Raw genomic sequence first — 21,850 nt, 5'->3', positions numbered from 1 at the left:
TTATATTATGACATGCTACTAAATACTTTCCATCCATGTCTTTATTTTTGTTACGATTTTATTTATTTATTTTTAGAGAGAGGGGAAAGGAGGGAGAAAGATAGAAACATTGAATTACAAGAGAGAGAAACATCAATCAGTTGCCTCTTGCACACTTCCAACCAGAGATCTGACCCACAACCCAGATATATGCCCTGGCAGGGAATCAAACTGCGACCTTTCAGTTTGTGGGACAATGCCCAACCCACTGAGCCACACCAGTCAGGGCTATCCATGTTTTAAAATGACTATTGAGTATTCTGCTGTGCATTTATTTAGCCAAAGCCTAATTGAAGGAATTAAGACTGTGTCCAGTAGCTTGCTATTGAAACAGCAATGAAGAATGACTGCAACAAAATCTTTGAGCACATTCTCGATTATTTACACAGGTAAATATCCTAGAAGTGGTGCTTCCGGGTTCAGGGGTATGATTGTCCTGCAGTAACCTTTTAAGCCAGATTCTCCTCACCACGTTTTCCCCAATTTTCTATACTTTTTATTCACCAAGAATTTTAGCACCCGTCACATGCTAGACATGCCTGGATACAGAGATGAATACTTTGTAGCACAAGGTGCCATAGACATTGTCAGGGAAAGCTTTCAGTAGTCAGATGCCCAGTTTGAGGAGGGTTGTGAAAGACCAGTAAAGTTTCTTGAAATTTTAGGTGGAAGATGAATGAGGAGCATTGAAGAAGGGTGGGAAGGACAAGAAGAGGTCAAGAGGAATTTCCTGTATGGAAACAGATGGCCTAAGAGCCTGTTATATGATCATATATTTGGGGAAATTGTGAGTTGTGTTGTATGCTTGTACTGAGTGTAGAGCTTGGAAAGAGGGCAGACACAGAAGGCAGGAGTAGCCTTTAATGCCATGTTAACAGTGTTTGGACCTTATTCACATAGTAAATGGAGTGATTTAAGGAGCCTCCAAGGTCATGATAAAATTGGATCCCAACACTTAATTCACTGAAGGTCACTCTCTTCAGTGGATCCCCAAACTCATTGCTGGGAAAAGAAAACAAAAGATAGCAAAATCTGCAAAGGAAACATCCCAAAAGAATGTTGAAATGAGCCCTGGCTGGTGTGGCTCAGTAGACTGAGTGCTAGATTGAGAACCAAAGGGTCGCTGGCCTGATTCCCAGTCAAGGTACATGCATGGGTTGTGGGCCAGGTCCCCAATAGGGAGTGTGCAAGAGTTACCCACACACTGATGTTTCTCTCCCTCTCTTTTTCCTTCTCTTCCCCTCTCTCTAAAAATAAATAAATAAAATCTTAAGAAAAAAAAGAATGTTGAAATGAAAATTGCAGAGAATCAATCAAATTCAGTGGTAGTAACTAACATGTCCATCACACTTAACAGTGTGCTGTTTTATCATTAGTAAGATTGGTCATGAGAAAGTTTCTTTTCTCTTCTCTAAAGAGAAGGGCCGTAATGTTGGTGCATGCCTAGAGATCACTTCAGATTCCTATCAGGAAAACAAATCAAAGACTTCCAATAAGTCTAAAAACACAGAGCATAGATTTTAGTATATGAAAGCCCTTCATAAACTGTAAATTAATATTCAATGAAAAACATTTCTTGGAGGTTGTTTTTAAAAAAACTTCAATTTATAGACAAGGGATCAATAATTCGAATGTCTTCTGGGACCAGGTAGATGATCACTTTCAGTGATACTGGAAATTTCTCGTCTATTTTCTTGTTGATTGTTTCCTCTCTCTCGTTTTTGCTGTCTCCTTGGAGAATTCTGGTTTCATGTATGTTAGACCATCTAATTCTATTTTCCAACACTTGCTATCTCCCTTTCATATTTTGTATCTGCATTTGGATAGGTTTTTTTCAGGATCTGACTTCTGAGTCACTAATTTTTTTCTTTTTATCATTTTATTTTTTTCTCTCATTTTAAAATTGTTGTTCAAGTATAGTTGTCTCCATTTTCCCTCCACCCCAGCCATCCCCACATCCCACCCTCGATCCTGCCTCCTTTGGCTTTGTCCATGTGTCCTTTATACATGTTCCATGAAAACTGTTCCTCCTTTTCCCCCCGTTATCCCTTCCTACCTCCCATCTGGTCACTGTCAGTTTGTTCTTTATTTCAGTGACTCTGGTTATATTTTGCTTGCTTGTTTGTTTTGTTGATTAGATTCCACTTATAGGTGAGATCATATGGTAATTGTCTTTCACTGCCTGGATTATTTCACTGAGCATAATGCTCTCCAGTTCCATCCATGCTGTTGCAAAGAGTAGGAGCTCCTTCTCTCTCTCTGCTGTGTAGAATTCCGTTGTGTAAATGTACCATAGTTTTTTGATCCACTCATTTACTGATGGGCACTTAGGTTGCTTCCAGCATTTGGCTATTGTAAATTGTGCTGTTATGAACATTGGGGTGCATAGGTTCTTTTGAATTGGTGTTTCAGGGCTCTTAGGGTATAATCCCAGCAGTGGAATTGCTGGGTCAAAAGGCAGATCCATTTTTAGTTTTCTGAGGAAATTCCATACTGTTTTTCCATAGTGGCCACACCAGTGTGAGACTGTTCTTGTTTGTGTCTGCTTCTTAAATTGATCTGTTTTGATTCCCTGCATTTGTGGTGTGAACTTCTATGGTAGGAGAACTGTGAGATTCAGTGGTGCAGTCTCCTTGATCTTTTGAACTTGATGCTCTTGAGATGCCCTTTATGCCATTTATGTTGGCCCTCTGGATGTAATTGGGTTTTGATTATCATTGGATCATTCTTTGATGGGTCCTTCCCTCAAGCTGGCTGACTGTGGGTCGCTCCACCCACGATGTCTTAGATGCTGTTGTGCAGGTGCAGTCAATAAGTGCTGAAGATTATTCTTCTGTCTGTCCAAGGCTATAAGGCTTCTCCCTCACTATTGTTCAGTTATTTGCTCTGGGTGATTTCTCCACAATTTAATTGTAATACCAGATTGGTCCTGGTAGGCAGTTAGTGTGGCTTCCATTTATTTCTCTGCCATCTTGCTTCCTCCTCCCAGGATATCTCTTGCCTTTTTCTCCGGCCTCCGGCCTTCTTCTGCAGGTATGGCTAAGTGCTCCCACAGCTGCCCACCAATACCTGGCTTCCACTGACACGAGCCTCTTGGTGCAGCTGCCATTTCTGGAGTAGTGTGTGTCCTGCTGCACTGCCAGGGCGGGAGAAGGAGGAAGGAAGGAGACAGCGCTCTGGTGGGTCTGCCCCTGCACTGCTGGACTGCAGCTGGGAAGGTACATGCCTTCTGTTGTTGAGCGGCTGAGCCCAGGCCCCAGGGCCTCCCCCCACTGGTCAGCTCCACGCCTGGAGTCCTAGCGTCCCATGACTACTTAATTTTTTTCTTTAGCTATGTCTTATCTCCTTTTGAATTTGAGTTTTAAACTTCCATCATATTTTTCATTCCTATAAATTCTAGTACAGATTTGTTTAGACAATTCTGTGTAGCCTCTGATTTCTTTCTTATAGTTTGAGGCTTTTATTTCTTGAAACAAAGGATTTAAAGGTAAGCCAATTTTTCCCCTGGCTTGACTTTTATGTGAAATCAGCAGTTTTTAAATGCTGGCTATCAATTTAAATTTATTTTTTAAGCAAAGTAGGGAACTCTCTGAGGTTGGATAAAAAGTAAAATGGAAAGATTTCTTTTACATTAGAGGAGTGGATGAAAAAGGGGCCAGATACTAACCTGACAAGCTCAGCAGGAGGCAGTGCAGGACCCTTCAAACTCAGAGACCAAAAGTAACCACAAAGGATGGTCTGAATGTAAAAATTTCTAACTAAAAGTGAGTCATGGCAGGGAGTCACATTCTAGGTCTGTATCTTCCTTGACAAAGGTCAGTCTTTACCTTAAGTAAGCCTGTTATATTTTGTATCTAAGACAACATACCCTTGGAATGCCAGAGTAATCCCCCTTTTCTGGACCCCTCAGGGTATATCCTCCACACAAGAGCATCGATCACAGAACACCTAATTGTTATCTCATTCCCCAAATACCATCTCCATGTGCTCTAAATGTCAATTGTTCACTATCTTATACCAATATAAAAGAAATATCTCTCCCTCCATTTTACTCTTAATCCAATCTGAAAGATTTCCTCACTTTGTTTTCTCCCACCTCCCTAAACTATCATCAGATTTCATGTGACCCTTCCCCCTTACATCTCCTCCTTTCACTGTGATGTATGAATTAAGCTGCCATTTTCCAGAGCATTTTCTCAGTCTGTTGAGGTTTTGCTTCCTGGAAATTGTCATCTGTTTTGCTGAAATAAACTCATAAAAATTATGTACAGGTTTGGATATTTCTTACATTGGCACAACCCATCGATCAAGCCTATGTGTATTGTGTCTGTGTGATGGAGAATGCATTCCATTGGAATGCATCTTTTAGGTTCAATAATCACAGACTTGGAGAGGAAAATCTATTTTCAAGTTTCTGTTTCTTTTTCTCTATAAATTTACCTTCCAGATAGTGTCTAGATTTACTGTTTAGGAAAAATATTTATATATCACAATATAAGGAAATACTCATATAGGATAACACCCCGATCTCAGAGATTTTACATTCTATGCAGTATGTGAGATAGACTGAAATATCAAAAGATTGAAAGAGAGAGAAGCAACTAGGAAGTCACTCTCTTGGGTTGGGTCTGGTTTTAAAGAGTTGTAGCTAAAGTGGGCATGTTGCCACTAGAAAGAATGGAGCCAATATCAGATATTTAAAGGAAGATGTGACAGAAATTGACAACTGAGTATGTGTAGGGTAAAAATAAGAGAGAAATGGTATTTCTGGTTAGTAAATGGGAAAATTCTAACCAAGCATTGTATGTTTCATGGTTGTTTAAAGGATGCCTTCCATGATTGTTTTGAAGGAAAATTTTTAAAAGCTCAATGTCACTTTTCTTTTGATTTATTTCTTGTAAATCAAAGGCAATTGGAATGATTTTCCAATTTATAGAAGGCTCAAAGATGTTAATAAATTTTTATATAATTAGCAGAAGGGAAAACATCCAGGTATTATGGGAAATATTTTAGCTGATACATTCATGTGTATTATCCTGTCTTCTACCTTCTTATCATTATAGGATTGGCTTTCTCCTTTAATAAACAAACAAAAAAATGTACATAGGCACATCAAGATTTTAAAATCTCTGTAGGCTTCTCATGTTGGAAAGCTTCATTGAAATAGACCACCAATATTCCCCTAAATCAATGCTGTTATTTCACTCTGGCATTTCACTAACATTGATTGTTTGAAGGGGCTATAGGGAAATTGATGACATTAAGTAAGATAGATTATGGATCGCATTCAACTCTCATCTCTCGGTAGGCCTAGTAGAAGTAATTCTCCTTATTGCTTTTGGAAGTTGTGAGCATAAGCCTTTGTGTACTTAAGATTTTACCATAAAAAATCTGTCAATCTCCTAATCCTTGCAATAGGTTGCAATTGGGCTTTAAATTTAGGTGTAGTTGGTTTTTTGGTGGGACAGCAGCTTGATTGTAAATGATTAAAACCCAACACATTTTTCCCCTCTTCTGCACCTTTTTAGTTCTAAAACACATGGTAAGTGTTTTAGTTCCAAAACACTTATTAACCCCCTAGAATAAAGACAGCACTAGGAGAATTGGGTTGCTTATGTAGATTTAGGACACAGTGCAAGGACCCAGGTAGGATTATGGTTGTAATACTTTAAAAATTACCAAGCAAATTCACCTGAACGATGTCACATTTGAATCTCACTGCTGCAATTCTGTCCTGATAGTTGGTTAGTGCCTTAGTTCAGGTGACTATTAACAAAGCACCGTAGACTGGGTAGTTTATAGACAATAACATTTATTTCTCACAGTTCTGGAGGCTGCGTGTCTGAGATCAGAGTGCCAGCATGGTTGGGTTCTAGTAATAACCATCTTCTGGGTTGCAGACTACCCTCTTATTGTATCTTCACATGGCAGAAAGACAGTGAGAGAGCTGTCTGGGGTCTTTCATATGGGCACTAATTCTATTCTCAAGGGCTCTACCCTCATGACCTAATTACCACCCACAGGTACTACCTCCTAATATGGTAACATTGGGGGTAGGATTTCAACACAAGATTTTTGGGGGGAGAAGAAGGACACAAAGATTCAGTCCATTGCAGTTGGGCATGCCTATTGTACCAGTGTAGAGACAGATTATCAGAGTTGCTTTGAAGTTTTTTGTTCAGTATCACAAAACTCACACATATGAAAACAAGGACTAGAACCTAAATCTTATTGAAAAAAGTCTGGCATTTTCTGCCTCAAATTCCTTCTCAGCCATTCAGTTTAATGAGTGTTCCTTTGAGGCCCATCACATGTGTAACTTCATGAGGCTCTGAGGGTGGCAAGACTGCACATGTGATGCCACTGGTCTCAGAGGACTTAGAGCTTATTTGGTCAAAGTTTGTGTACATATAAAATGGCTACAGCATGAACTGTATTTTCATACAGTATTTTAGGACTGCAGAGAAAGTGAAAATCATCATGGGCTACTCATTGGGGAAGACTTCATGGAGGAGGCCTATGGGTGTTCATAGATGTGGTACAACAAAAAGGGTCACTAGGAGCTAACCCTCTTGGGTGCCCACCCTGTGTCAGGTACTGTGCTAGGTCCCTCTCATAGCTCCTCTCCTTTCAACCTCACCATAGTCCTCTGAGGAAGGAAGGTGTCATACTCTCCACTTTGCAGATGAGAAAAACCATGCTCAGAGAGGTGGAAGGCACAACTGTCCAAACACACAGATGGGACAGTACCAATGGTGAACATATGGGGACAACTGTCCTAACCCTTAACCACAACTAAACATGATTTTATATTAAAATATGACTTTAAAATGCATGCAAAATTCTGTACAGTCTCCCAAAGTGAAAAAAACAATGGCAGTTCCCCCTTGCTGGACATATGGTCAGACCTGTGGGATAGAACAGAGAGGGGGAATATGTTATGTTCCACACTTATACTTTATAAAAGAAAGTCCTGGCCCACAAAATAATGCCCTTAACACATTTCATACCGCTCACGAGTTTTCTTGTGTTTCGGGAACCTCAATCCATAAGCAAAAATGAAGTATAAACAGTTTCTGCTATCAGAAGAGTCTCACAAACAATGGGAAGACAAAGAAACAATTCCCAAATGAAAGGGAAGGAGGAAGACTCAGAAAGAATGCTAAATGAAATAGAGGCATCTCAACTATCAGATACTGAGTTCAAAGCAATGATTGTCAGGAAGCTCAGTGAGCTCACAATGAGCTACCAGAAACTACAGGGAAGCTACAATGAGCTCACTGCAAATGATATCAACATGAAAAAGGAAATAGAAACTATCAGCAAGGGCCAAGAGGAAATGAAGAACAGTTTCTGCTATTGGTGGTGAGAGACTGGATAATGGATGACAATAATGAAGGCTCTCCGGAACCAGAGACAAATCTGTCCAGCCCTTCCCCTGGGGGTGCAAGGAGAGCACCTCATAAAGATCCACCCAAAAGGCTGTCAGGTGATATGAAGCAGCATGAACCTACATGTATTCCAGCAAGTGGAAAGAAAAAATTTCCTAAGAGAGCCTGCAGAGTTTGTGCCGCCCATGGAAAAAGGAGCGAATCTAGATACTTATGTAAATTTTGTTTGGTCCCTCTTCATAGAGAAAAATGTTTTACACAGTACCATATGTTAAAAAAGTACTAGGAACTTTAATTGTTTAATTAGTTGTTTAATTGTTTTTGTAAATAAAAATGTTATAATTATTGAAAAACAACACCTAAAGTGCATTATGATCTGTAGTTATGATGATTTAAATAATGTGCAGTTTGCCCAAAAATGTGCGGTCCCTGGCATATTAGAGATTTCTATGCGGTATGCAATGTGTTAAGCTTCAAGGTAATTGTTTAAAGGCCAAGTAGTCCATCAAACATTTTGCCAAACTAGTAAAATAAAACAAGAGGGTCAACATAAGGACTGTACTAAATCTTCGAAAGAAACTCTGTTTTGTGGCCTAATACTTGGTGGACAACCTGTTTTAGGAGGCTGAGTTGTCACAGCATTCTTTCCCAAACCATTGAGAGAGGTGATCCGGGAGAAAGTTCATCTCCCTAGACAAGTTTCTAAAGCTATCAAATATGGCTTACCTGTGCTTTTCTAGAACTTTTATTCAAAGTGCTTTTTGTACACATATTTACAATGCATACATAGTCTGTCTTTTGTTGAGTTGTAGGAGTTTTTATATTATTTTAGATATTAAACCCTTATCAGATATATGATTTGCAAATATTTTCTCTCATTCTGTGGGTTGTCTTTCATTTTCTTTCAATATTAGCAAAGTTTTACTTCAATTTTTTCTGCTTATAGATAACTCTGAAAAAGCCCACATGTAAAACAGTAACAGCTCTGGAGGCCACTGAGAATGCCTTTCAAATAAGAGGTACTGCTCAAAATCTCTACCATGCTGGGGGCCAAGGTGGCGGGTGGGGGTGGGTAGGGCTCTGTCAGCAGGACTCCCAGGTCTCTCCTCCCCAACCCCCTTCCCTGTAGTAGATCAGACTCTGCAACATTGACAGCTTGGAACTCTCAAGGGTGCCTGAATGTTCAGGTATGTTAGGGGAAAATGCCAGGATTTCAAGATTGTTCACCTGCCAGCCATGTGCCAGTTCAAAGGGCCCTGGGCCAGTACCCTCTTCCTGTTTCAGCCACAGTTAGAGCCAAGCACTAGGCTGGCTTGGGCCTGCTGGGGGCATGGGGTGAGAGGCAGCCTTTTACCACCAGCAGCCTTCCTCTCTAACCCCCAGGACTTTTTGCTGTCAGTGGTCTCGTGCAGTGTCAGGTACTGCTGAAACCTACCCCTGGCTCTGAGGCAGACAGTGAGGGGTGGCAGGCAAAGGTCCCAGGACTGTGCCTGAAGTAGCTCCTGGCCCCTCCAGCTCTGGCCTGCCTGTATCTTTATTTCTAGACTGTTCTCCATTTCAGTGAGGGGAGAGTGCAGCAGGGTGCTGGCAGCCCTCAGCTCTTTGTGTGTGTGTGTGTGTGTGTGTATTGGGGGCTGGGGGTTGCAGGGGCAGAGGACAGAGGCCCAAGTGAGAGCTAAACAGGAACTCCCCTTGAAGATGGCTCCCCTTGAAACTGTTCCCAAGGGGCTGCTCAGGTCTGACCAGCTGGGTGATCACCCAGGGCTCAGGCAGGACAGGATGAACCTGGAGCCACAGTGTTAAAGAATGATCCAAGGGAGGACTGCATGGGGAGAGGGTATGGTGAGTATTCAGGTGTATGTGCTTGCCAGTGCCCAGCTATCAGGAGGCAAAGCAGTGCTCCCTGGACTGGTCCATGAAGTCCAGTTGGGCAGGCACACATCCTGGCTCATGGGCAAGAGCTCCAGCGGCTCTCCATCCAGGGGTGGATGGTGGTCCCAGATCATTAACTTGTTCACAAAACCCTAGCTGTAGTTTCAGGTTTCAGGAACTCTTCTCACCATGTACCATAGCTTGAAGCAAGCTTAATGTTTGTTCCTCAGTTCTCCCAGTTCTGGCAGCAGCAGGATGTCATTCTCAGTCTTACCGGCAAGAGCATGTGGCTCTTCAAGTCCTTAATGAAGACCAAAATTAACTGCAGCATCTGAATGATGCCTGTTCCTTCTACAATCATGCTGACAGACTTCCCTGTCTTGATGTTGGGGTTGGATTTCTTGTCTGGACAGATGGCAAACTTTCTTTGCTCTGGTAGACTAGCAGCCCATTTGGGTATTGGAATTCAATGATGTCTCCTAATTCATATTTTCTAGATACTGCAACATCTTTCCTTCCAGTGAGAAATTTGGGATGGGTGTCTTTGAAGTAAACCTTGATGACAAGGTCCACTAAGCCTTTGTCATGGCTGGACACACATTTGGGTAGGCTCGAGCTGAAAGGTAGGTATGTTAGCATTCAGGAAGGCCCAGAATGTGATGGGGCCATAGCAGGGTGAAGTAGAACTGCTGGGTGTTATGGCTGATGATCTCCTTGTTGATCAACCACAGTGGGTTCTTGATGTCTGGGCTTTCAAAGGTGACCATTGGGGCCCAATGCTGGATAGCTGGGCAGGCTGTAAAGGAACCAGACTGGGGAGAGCCCCACAGTCCACTGTGCTGAGCTGGGCTCCGTGGTGATGACCAAGACAGGTGGGCCACCTCTTTTCACTTTCTTAATAATGTCCTTTGATGCACAAAAGTTGTGAATTTTGATGAAGTCCAGTTTATCGATTTTTTCTTTTGCTGCTTATGCTTTTTGTATCATATCTAAGAATCCATTGCCAAATCCAAGGTCACCAAGATTTACTGCTATATATTCTTCTAAGAGTTTTATGGCTGAATTTTGCATTAATTTTTTTTAAGACTTCTCTTTTTTTAAGATTTTATTTATTTATTTTTAGAGAGGGAAGGGAGGGAGATAGAGAGAGAGAGAGAGAGAGAGAGAGACATCAATGTGCGGTTGCTGGAGGTTCTGGCCTGCAACACAGGAATGTACCCTGGCTGGGAATCGAACCTGGGACACTTTGGTTCCCAGCCTGCGCTCAATCCACTGAGCTACGCCAGCCAGGGCGCATTAATTTTTTTATAGCATTTCAAGGATGGGTCCAACTTTATTCTTTTTCATGTGGAAATCTACCTGGTGAAGAGACTAATCTTTCCCCATTGAATGAAATTGGCATTTTTGTGGAAAATCAGTTTGCCAGAGATGTATGGGTTTATTTCTGAACTGCCAAGTCATTTTATTGATGTATACGTCTATCTTTATGCTGGAATCACACTGTTTTGATTACTGTTGCTTTGTATAAGTTTTGAAATCAGGAAGTATGAGTCATCCAACTTTGCTCTTCTTTTTAAACACTGTCTTGGCTTTTCTGGGCCCCATGCAATCCCATATGAATTTGAGCATAGATTTTTCCATTTCTGAAAAAGTGCTGTTTAAATTTTGACCAGGTGTATTGAATTTGTAAATCACTTTGCCATCTTAACAAATTAAATTTTCAATCCATGAACATGAACATTTTTTCATTTATTTGTCTTCCTTAATTTCTTTCAACGTTTTAAAATTTTCAGCGTGTAATATTTCACCCCCTTAATTTTTTTAGGTATTTTATACTTTTTGACATATTATAATGTTAGTGTGATTGCTTTTTAATTTCCTTCTTGAATTGTTCATTGCTAGTATATAGAAACATAACTACAAATTTGCTGAATTTGTTTATTAACTCTAGCTTTCTTGTGGATCTCTTGGTATTTTCTATATATAGGATCATTACATCTGCAAATAGAGATAGTTTTACAGACTTTCCAATCTGTTTGCCCTTTATTTTTCTTGTCTATCTGCTCTAGCTAGAAATTCCAGTATGGTGTTAAAAGCAGTGGTGAAAGCAGGAGGCATCCTTTTCTTGTTCCTGATCTTAGGGGGAAAGCTTTCAGTCTTTTCCTACTGAGTATGATGTTAGCTGTGGCTTTTCATAAATGCTCTTTATCATGTTGGAAAAGTTCCCCTTTACTCTTAGTTTTCTGAGTGTTTTTATCATGAAAGGGTATTGGATGTTGTCAAATGCCTTTTCTATGACAACTGAGATGATCATTTTTTAACCTTTGTTCTGTTAATGTGGAAAACTGAGAGACATCACCCTATCTTGGCTCCCTGGTTGCTAAGGTGTTCTGCCTAATACTGGTCCTGCCAGCAGTCAACAGCCAGTTATGCTTTCCCTGGAAGGCACACATAAAGTGCCCAGTCCCCTCATCGGGCAATAATTCTGCAAATGCCATGTCTTCTACACTTCTGCTAAGACCCAGGCTTAGGAAAATTTATGAAGGAAACAGAGATGGTCTTACGCTGTCCCCTGGGTACCCAGTTTTGATCCCATTACCAAGTTACTATGTTTTCCCATGTTCTTTATCTATCCATTTGACACAGGGTGCCTGTGACTGTAGATACAAAGATTTTATATGGTCCCTACTGTCCCATAAACTCACAGCCTGGGATGGTGTAGAGTGGAGGTAGATATGCAAACAAATAATGAAAATAGAATATGATGAAAGTAAGTATGAAATTATATGAAAAGAACTCTGAGAAACTAAAGGAGGAATCCTTTTTACCTGGGGGAGCTGAGGAGGTTTTTTTCACAGTATGTGCAGGAAACCACAGGGAAAGCAGAGGCTTGGGCCTGATTATGTATGTATGCCTGACTGTGGCATTGGACTTGATCCTCCAACAACAAAGGAGCCATTCTTTCCTTTCCTCTTTTATTGCCCTGCATCTTAGAACTTTAAGGCCTTGGTCCCTGCTAATAATAAAATAATAACCAATGGTTTTAGGCCTTACAATGTGTCAGACACTGTACTAAATGCTCTGAATTCATTATTTAACTTGCTCTTCACAACAACCTTAGAAGACAAAATATTATCATCCTCATTTTACATATTAAAAAAACCCCTGAGGTTTAAAACTCAAAGTTACACAAGTAGAAATATGCAGAGCTAAAATGTAGCTCTGACTCACTGCCAAGCCTGTGTTCTTAGAAACACAAGTCAGCAGGGTTTGGTGCAGTTGAGGGATGGGAAAGAGTGGTCTGTCTCCCCAAACCAGCCCCAAAACTTCTCCACATTTTAAAATGTTCATACCTCCTACTGGGGCTGATAGCAACACTCTGAAACCACCTTGTTGAGGTGGCAGTGGCAGTTACTATGGAGAAGGGCTTCAAAGGATGTGGACTGCAGTGTCAATTTACCTCCAAGGACTGTGGTTGCTGCTGGGTGACACTGAGCTAATGATTAAGCTGCTCTTGTGTGAGTCAGCTAATGCTCCTCCCAAATAATGTAGTGTTAACGCATTTAAAAAGTACCTGCCCCATTAAGCTGAATGTCAGACTTGAGTGTCAACTCCCATTTTACACTCTAAAAGGGAGCAGGAATTCCACTGAACTCTGCCAACCAAGAACTTAGTGTTGACATCAGCTCTGTAAAATTGTGTGTGTGCAAATAAATAACCTAAAGTTCAGAAAGGTGAAACCATTTGTTCAAGTTCAGAGTCAATTTTCTTTGTATTACTCCAGGACTCTAACTGTTGGGGTGCTCCTTTTTTATTTTTTATGCTAGTGAATAACTGCCCTTCTTTTTAATAATGAGAATTTAAATGTTTCTAGAAAAGCATTAGAGTAGTATAGTGAAAAAAGTGGGAGCTTTGAAGTTAGGTCTTTCTGGGTTAAAATTCCAGTTCCGACTCTGTTGTAGTGTAACCTTTGGCAAATCACCTACACTCACCTCAAAAGATAATTGTCAGAATTGAAGCAGATGGCTGGTCCCTAGGGAAATGTTAGCTCTTGCCAGCTCCTCCTTGGTGTAACATGAGTGGGCATCTCCAGCCCTCTCAAGCAGTTGATTAAATACTCAATACGTGCTTAGAGGTATTTGTATTTATTTCAATTAAAACAAACTCCTGCCATGTGGCATTTTCTGGGGGAAATTTAGGGAAGGTATTGTGAAGCTGGGCTAATGATACAGCTCCCACAGGTTAGGACTCAATAGACCCACCATGAGTAAGGCCCCTTTGCCATGAGAGTGCTGGGAGGAACTGTGAAATATCTGCTCAGGGAGACAAAACATACAGATGCAAAGTGAAACAGCAAATAGAAGGCCACAGAGGACAAGTTTTCAAGGAGCAATTAGGTAATAAATGTGTGAATTGGGAAGACAGAGAGAAAGAGACCACTTAGCATGGACCACTTTGAAACCCTTCCTGACCCATTTCCTGCACTCTTTCTTTCTTCGGTCCCTCCATAGCCTTTTGAATTTCTGTTAGAGTTACCAGTGCACTTACTTCTTTGTAAATATCACTATCTCTTAATAACCTGTGCCACCATTCCTCTTGTGGATTTCCAGCTCCTCCTTGGAAAATTAGGTACCCGTAATAGAATAGGTTGGAGAGAGGCTGAAGGAAGTTGAGACCCAAGGACTTGGATGTTAGAAGAGGGGCAACTTGCTATGCATACTAAAAGGAGAATTTGGCATTCTTGGGGGATAATATGGGGTGAAGAGTATGAGGAAGAAAGGAGAGAGGGGAGTGGGAAAAGGGAGAGAGCAGCTAGCAATGCAGCAGAGCTGATTATTCCCTCCAATTACATACATCTCCAGCAGCTGCTACAAAACTCAGGCAGCTTTGTGAGTGCCTTTGATGAGAAAACCAGGAAGGGGGAGAGTTTCATTTCAACACTGTGTAGAACAGATTAGACGTGAGGAGGTAAAAGTGACTCTCTGGAAGTTACCTGGCTCTTGAAATAGCTGTATATTTCCATAAGCTAGGTAAAGGGTTGAGAGTTCAAACCAGGTTTACCTGGATCTTTAAGAGACAAAGGGATGTCAGCTGACTTTTATCTCCAATTCCTTTCTCTTTCCTCCTCTCCCTTTCCCTCCAAAACTTACCCAGTATAGTGCCCAACTATAGGCACTTTGAAAATATCTGTTGTGCTGAGTCAAATATAAATATTATACATGGTTTCTGATGTTACCATACATAAAACTGAATGAAAAAAAAAACACATGCATTTCATACATAAATAAACCTAATCTTAACAATTCTGGAAAGGATATAAATACCAACTAAATATAGGCTTAACACTTTCCCATCTCTTTTTCAGTATTCTTCAAGGGCCAGCCCACATCTCATCCTCCAGGAAGTCTACCGGATTTTCAGTGACATTTCCTGTGTCTGAAGTCTTATGACATTTCCTGCCTGTATCAGCCATTTGACACTTGATCATTTATTTTTCAGATGCATGTCTTGCCTTTTCCACTAAATACTAACATCCCCGAGGGCAGGAAGAGGGGCCACTCTCGCTGAGGGCCTAGTATAGTACCCACTATTCGTAGTGGTTCAATTTTACTGATGATTTGTGTAGTGCATTGTATTCTCAGAACTTGACAACTTTACTAAATAAATATTTGTTGATTTGAGCCGAATTGTTGGGTGCCATAAACCTCTGAGAATATATGATTCCTACATATTACTCTCATAATAGAATAACAGGAAATTAGAACTTGGAAAGAAATCAAATCTAATTTTTGTTAATTTATAAGCAATTTTCCTATTGCTTTTGGGCAGGTAATTTTGACTTTCCACCTCAAAAGCAAATATGATTTCTTGGCTAATAACTTTCATATGAGGTTAAATAAAGATAAACAGAATTTTGATGCTGACATTATAAAATCATGTGATCTAACCCATAAATGTGTGCTTAGGGAGGTTAAACAGACTGCCTTATGTTTCTTCAGTCTGTTGCAGAGCTCATCTAGCATTCAGTTCTCCTGCTTTCTGGTCCAGTGGTCTTTCCAGGGCACCAAGCTTGTCAGAATACCATATTTTTACAAAGTGTTTTCATTATTAATGCAGTATGCTAAGTCTCCAGGGTAGAGTAATTTATTACAGCTAGGAAAGTCAGTCCTAAGAAGTCTGCTAGTCCTATAAAACTGAATAGATTTTGAAATAAAGCATCCTTGGGGCTCACTGCCTTCTGAGGGGGCCAGCATCTCATATGATATATACAAGGTCTGTCCGGAAAAAGTCCAGCTGTTGTTAATATAACGAGAACAGTTTGCACAATGTAGATGTAGCCTAACAGCCAAGGAGAGTGAACTGGAATGCACATGTGTGAACAATGGTGGCTTCACTGTACTAGTCAGTGGGGACAGTGGATCCTGTTGAGTGAGCATGGGTACTGTGTAGCTGTTGCATTCAAAATGACTGAGCAAGTAGAGCAATGAATCTACATCCAATTTTGTGTTAACCTTGAACATTTCTCTGCTGAAACTATTTGGATGTTTCAGAAGGCCACAGCTATGGGCAACTGGTGACTGGCAGCTTCATAACAACAATGCACTTCTTTTTTTTTTTTTTTTTTTTTTTTTTTTTTTTTAAAGATTTTATTTATTTTTAGGGAGGGAAGGGAGGGAGAGAGAGAGGGAGGGAGAGAGAGAGAGAAACATCAATGTGCGGTTGCTGGGGGTTATGGCCTGCAACCCAGGAATGTACCCTGGCTGGGAATCGAACCTGGGACACTTTGGTTCCCAGCCCGCGCTCAATCCACTGAGCTACGCCAGCCAGGGCTTACAACAATGCACTTCTTTATGCATCATGGTCTCGTGCAAAGTTTTTTGATGAAACATCAAATCACTCACGTGACTCAGCTCTACTATATAGCCCAGATTTGGTGCCCTGTGACTCCTGCCTTTTCTCAAAACTAAAATCACCTTTGAAAGGGAAGGTTATTTCAGACCATCAGTGAGATTCAGAATAATACAGTGGGGCAGCTGATGGTCATTGGGAAAACTGTGTGAGATCCCAAGGTGCCTACTTTGAAAGGGACTGAGGTATCATTGTCCTATGTACAATGTTTCTTGTATCTTCTTCAATAAATGTCTCTGTTTTGCATGTTATATGGATGTATAACTTCTGAACAGACCTCGTGTATATATCCCATAAGTGAGCCTTTCTTTATGGAAATTCATTATAAATTAGCCTTATTGATTCTATTATATCGCTGTTCATTACAGGAACCACAAAACCTTCTATTAGATTAAAGCCATAATAAATAAGATTAGTAACACTTTTCTGCTCTGTATATTGAGTGTTTTTATAATAAATTGATGTTTATCTTTTTAGAAATTACCACACTGACATATTAAAAATTGTATCAGATATTTTGATGTTTTTGGCAAAAACATTTGAGCATCTTGTAATAACCAATGATATTAACTATTATTATTAATCATCATGATGGCCCTTTAAAGTGGATGTTATGATTAGTCTTACAGATGAAGAAATCAAAGCTTATAGAAATTTAATATTTTGCCAAGATCCCACAATAGGGGGACCAAGATTAAATGAGGTAATATACATGTACTTGGCACAGTGCTGGGCAGCACTGTTTATTGAATAAATGCAACTGAAAGGGTAAGTGCGAAGTGAGTAAGGTGAAGCTGTTATGAAGACGGTACATAAAGCACATGTTATAAGTTCCTATATACAATACATGTATGACTAAAATTTAATTGAGCTTCCTTATAATCCAAGGGAGAGATATAATCAGGGATAAGTGATAAGTAACCTTTCCCAAGAAAAGTGTAATAATTTCTCCAGTTCAAACCTAAGGGTCCTTTTTCAAGACAGAAGATTTAATACCCTAGCAAGGGCCTTGGAGGATGAGGCAAAGTCACTATGGGATGGCTGTCAGAAGCCTGGGAAAAGTGATGGCCAAACCTGAGTGAGGGAGAAGCCTGCACTGTCCTGTCAGAAGGCAGAGGAAGGATTATGAAGTTGAGGAAAAGGACATGCTAGAATGGGATCTTATATAAGGTCAGAAGACTCACCAGAGGATTATATTCCATGGGAGGCCCAAAGAACATGCCATTCACCAAGACCATTAATAATGCACTGCCAAGAGGGGTACCAGCATCAGCAAGAAGTGCAGTCTACCTCTGAAGGCTGGGGCTTGGAGTAGAAGAGTGGTCCCAGAGCTGGGTTCCTTGACAGTCACAGACATAACAGGGCTCCTCCCAAGTAATAGAGACCAATTGTAAGTGCTTAACTACCAGAAGCCAAGAGGCCACTATTACCATAATAACCTATAGAGTCAGAGGGGCAGCCAAGGTGGCTTGGTCTGCAGGAATTGTAGAAAGGGTTAATAGATTGTGGTATGGTGAGGGGCAAAGCTGTAGCCAGCAAAGGTACTACATAAAATCTTGAAAACATAGGGGGGGCCCATGACCATGAGGTCCTCTGGTTACTTGACAATATGAATCAAGAAGCTAACAATATGCAGGCCATTTGACTCAGTGGTTCTATTTCTGTGAACTTCTCAACTAATTATCTAAATATTACATATTTAATTAAGTTATTTGCATGAAGAAATCCATTAGTTATGACTTATGTAGCAACATAGGAAAATGCTTATAAATTAAAATAAGTAGCGCTGGCTGGTGTAGCTCAGTGGATTGAGCGCAGGCTGCAAACCAAAGCATCGCAGGTTCGATTCCCAGTCAGGGCACATGCCAGGGTTGCAGGCCACAGCCCCCAGCAACCACACACTGATGTTTCTCTCTCTCTCTCTTCCTTCCTCCTTTCCCTCTCTAAAAATAAATAAATAAAATCTTAAACAACAACACACAAAAAACCTGAAAAAAAATTAAAATAAGTATAAGGAACAAGTTACAAAATAACATATACACCATGATAATACTTATACTAAAATACATCCAGTGAAAAAAATAAGTGAAAGAAAATATATAACACAGTAAGCATGTTTATATTAGGCTTGTAAGATTACAGGTGACTTCCATGGTATTTTAGTTGTTTTGTTCAATAGAACCATTTAAAGGCAAACCTCATTGTTTGAATCTATTTTCCCACTGTGATCTCAGCTAGCTTTTGCAGAGAAATAGACTGGTGAGCAAATGTTCTTTTGATGAAGATTTATGTCTGAAGCTCATGTGTGTATAATTGTTGGTTGGATTGAAATTTTTAAAAGGCATTTCCTAATAAGAAGCTTCTATTTCATTACGTTTGGTTTACTTCAGTTCAGATGGATACTTGTAACAGAACTAATTATATTAACATGTTGGAAGGAAATACTTTTCACACTGTTCTCTTTCTCTTTCCTATATATTCCCTATAGAGTGATGTTAAATCTTTTTTCAATTCTTAAATATTAAATTGAATTCCTTATTTATTTGGTAGTGTCCTTGGTCAACTTGTCAACTAATTCACACAATTTGCAAGCTACATGAGATTCCTTCCTCTGCTGCAGCGCCCACATTTCATCAGTCACCACACACCGTCTATTCTGTCTCCTCAGACTTTTGACATCTTCCTGGCATCCCTCCCTCCCTAGTCCACTACTTTAGATATATTCTCATCATTTGCAGCCTGCAGCTCTTCAGTGCTATGAGATTAATCTCCTACCTTCCGATCCATTTTCCACATCTTCCCTAGGTTAGTGTTTCTCAATGGGGTGAATTTTTGTTCCCCAGGAGACATTTGGCAATGTCTGAAGACTTTTTGGTTGTTGTAACTGGGCCAGGAGTGGGGTAGGGGTTTGTGGAGGGTAAGGAGGAGTGAGATGGATTGCTACTGGCATCTAGTAGTTAGAGGACAGAGATGTTATGCTGCTAAACATCCTACAATGCACAACACAGCCCCACAACAAAGAATTTTCCTGCCCAAAATGTCAATTGTGCTGAGGTTGAGAAACCCTGACCTAGACTGATTCTTCTAAAATAAAAACCTGCCTAAATACCTCAAAAACACAATATTTCTTTTAGACAAAAGCTTTTACATAAGGTTAATCTTTCCCCTAGCTACACAGTATACATACTTATTACTTCCTGAACATGCCACTGACTCCCTGGCTCCTGTGACTTGACTGATGCTTGTAGCCTCTTGATTTCCTCAGGCTGGGTTGGGTGGTCCTCCTCTGTGATCACTTTTATTTTAACATGGGAAAGACATTTATTACCAAACTATAAATTAGAGGTGGTGGGAGGAATGGGAGGAGCCGAACTGATCACTTCTGGGGCCTCTGCTCTTTTCGTTTGTCTTCCTGGGGACCTGGATTCAGAGTTCCTCCTCAATGCACTCCTTCAATTGGACCACCTTTGGTTGCAGGTAGAAAGAGCCATCCACAGATTTATTGTTCACTTTAAATAGGTGTTCATAATTCTGCAGGGAAGGGGAGATGGTGAGAGTCTTTGAGTTACAGAGGCAGGGGAAGCCTCTGGATTTCCTTGGGGCTCAGCTTGGAGACATTGACGACCTGCTGTGTGGAGGCTGAGGCCAGAGAAGTTAGAAGCAGCTGCAGACTGGTGTCCACCACATCCCTGGTCATCAGCTTCGGCCAGGCTGGCTGCAAACTCCTGCCACAGGGCCCAGGCAAAGGCCTTGCCCACCACCTGTACCCCCAACACAATGATCTGGGCCAGGTACTTGGCCATGGCTGCCACTCTACCTCAGGGACAACAGCTGTGGCTTCCAGGGTGCCTGGCCCTGGCTTAAGGGTATCGGGCAAGTCAAAGCTCTGATCACTTTTACAAGAGCATGAATCACACTTAACTGTTGCTTATCTGCTCTATCCCTCCCCCCACCCCGTAGTATTAAAAGGCCAGGAACCAGGTTTTTTTCCTCAGAATCTTCAGCATCTAGTGCAATGCCTGGTAGAGGATAATGGATCTAAACTCAACCCAAGGCCCTTTCTCCTTATTCCCTTTTCATGAGCTCTACAGAGCACTCAGATTCATTCTTGAGCACAGTGGAGTTATTGCTGCCTTCCTGAGTTTGCATTTACTTCATCCTTCAACTTACCTGAAATGTGGTTGATGTTTACATCTCCATTTGTGTCATTCCCACCTGTTCTTTAAGGCCCACCTCAATAAAAAAACAATGATTTACCAAGCTCACCATATATGCCAGGCCTGTATTATCTGAGTTCATCTGCAGCACGATCCCTGTAACGAAGGTATTGTTTCAAATGAACAGGTGAAGAAAATGATGCAAACAGCTCTGAGTGACAGATGAAGCAATACATGCACAAAACACTCATGTGGCAGGCAGCTGAGCCACGGTTCTCTCTGCTTGATTCTCTTGTCTTCTCTGTTAGCTCTTCTATCTCCTTCCAGAAGTCATGTTGGAGAACCTTTGTTCTGCCCCACAACCTTTACTGCAAATTGTTTAGGGTAACACAGGAGGTTAATGGAGGGAGCCAGAACTAAAATCTAAGACTCTAGATTTGAATCCTCTTTTTACTCACAGAGTCAGCACTTTTTGCTCAGTATAAATTGCAGTAATTCCCCAAGTCCCCGGTGAGTGGAGTCAGGGCAGGTGGGGCAGCCTTAACAGTGACCTTAGCTGCAGAAGCTAACCATGCATGGCTGAGGATTTTCCCGAGGAAGGCATTGGACTGTTTTAAGCTCAGAAGTGAGGAATAGATCTGAATTTTTAAAAACTCACTGTGGCAAATCAGTTGGAGACTGGAATGAATGCAGAACAACAGTTTAAGAGACGTTTGTGGTCTCTCAGGTGAGGGATGGTGGCAGCTCTGATCACATCGCTGAAACACCTGGAGAAGCGAGTGGATCGGAGAGATATTTAGGAAGTTGTCTGGATTTGGCTGTACAATGCTTACAGAGAATGAATCTTGGCCATAGTGTGACTTTAAGATACTTACGTCTTTATTTGTTTCCTCGTGGATAAAATGAGGATAATCCCTATCGTGAGGGATTCTTAGTAAAATTGTGAAAAGTGCTGGACACATTATCAACAAGCGTTAGTTCTTATAACTATTACAAATAAGCTTTTTTTTTTTTAAATTTACTAGCGTCCTTTAAATACGGCATAGGTTGGATCTAAGGTAACCTGTCAACGTTGGAAGATTTATTCTTAAGTTCCCATCAGTTAAGTACTCCATAAGCTCACCTCTTATTCGGGGTCAGAGAACTGTGATAAATGCATTGAACACCAGGCAGAGAACTGTGATAAATGCATTGCAGCGCACAAAGATGTGGAGGTCACTCCAAACTTGGGAGGAGTCAACCTATGGTCAAATCCTGACAATACGACTTTCTGCGCTGGCTGACCTTTCCTCCTCTAGATTGGTGTTTCTAGAAGACCCACCGGGTAAAAAGCGGCGAGTCGGAGGCAGGAGGGTGAGCGAAGCCGGATGGGGGCGGGGTGGGAAGGCTGGCTGTTCTCGGTCCGGTGCTTTGGTGGTGCCGCTGCCTCAACCGCGGTCCCCGCCCCCGCCTTTCCGGGGCTGCCGCTCGGCACGTCACGAG

The 21,850-nt window shown here is 41.1% G+C and overlaps 1 long non-coding RNA gene and 1 pseudogene across 1 annotated transcript; one reads left to right on the top strand and one right to left on the bottom strand.

The window, feature by feature from the left end:
* Positions 1-171: 171 nt before the first annotated feature.
* LOC118500644 lies at positions 172-15,123 on the top strand. Its single transcript, XR_004903222.1, has 2 exons — positions 172-428; positions 14,668-15,123. It is a non-coding gene; the product is annotated as an uncharacterized LOC118500644 (long non-coding RNA).
* On the bottom strand, positions 8,994-10,348 carry LOC114496965 (annotated as a pseudogene).
* Positions 15,124-21,850: the final 6,727 nt, after the last annotated feature.

The sequence above is a fragment of the Phyllostomus discolor genome, chromosome 5, assembly GCF_004126475.2.
Source record: "Phyllostomus discolor isolate MPI-MPIP mPhyDis1 chromosome 5, mPhyDis1.pri.v3, whole genome shotgun sequence".
Taxonomy (NCBI): domain Eukaryota; kingdom Metazoa; phylum Chordata; class Mammalia; order Chiroptera; family Phyllostomidae; genus Phyllostomus; species Phyllostomus discolor.
The sequence above is the reverse complement of the archived record's forward strand: the minus strand, read 5'-3'. Positions and strand labels throughout refer to the sequence as shown.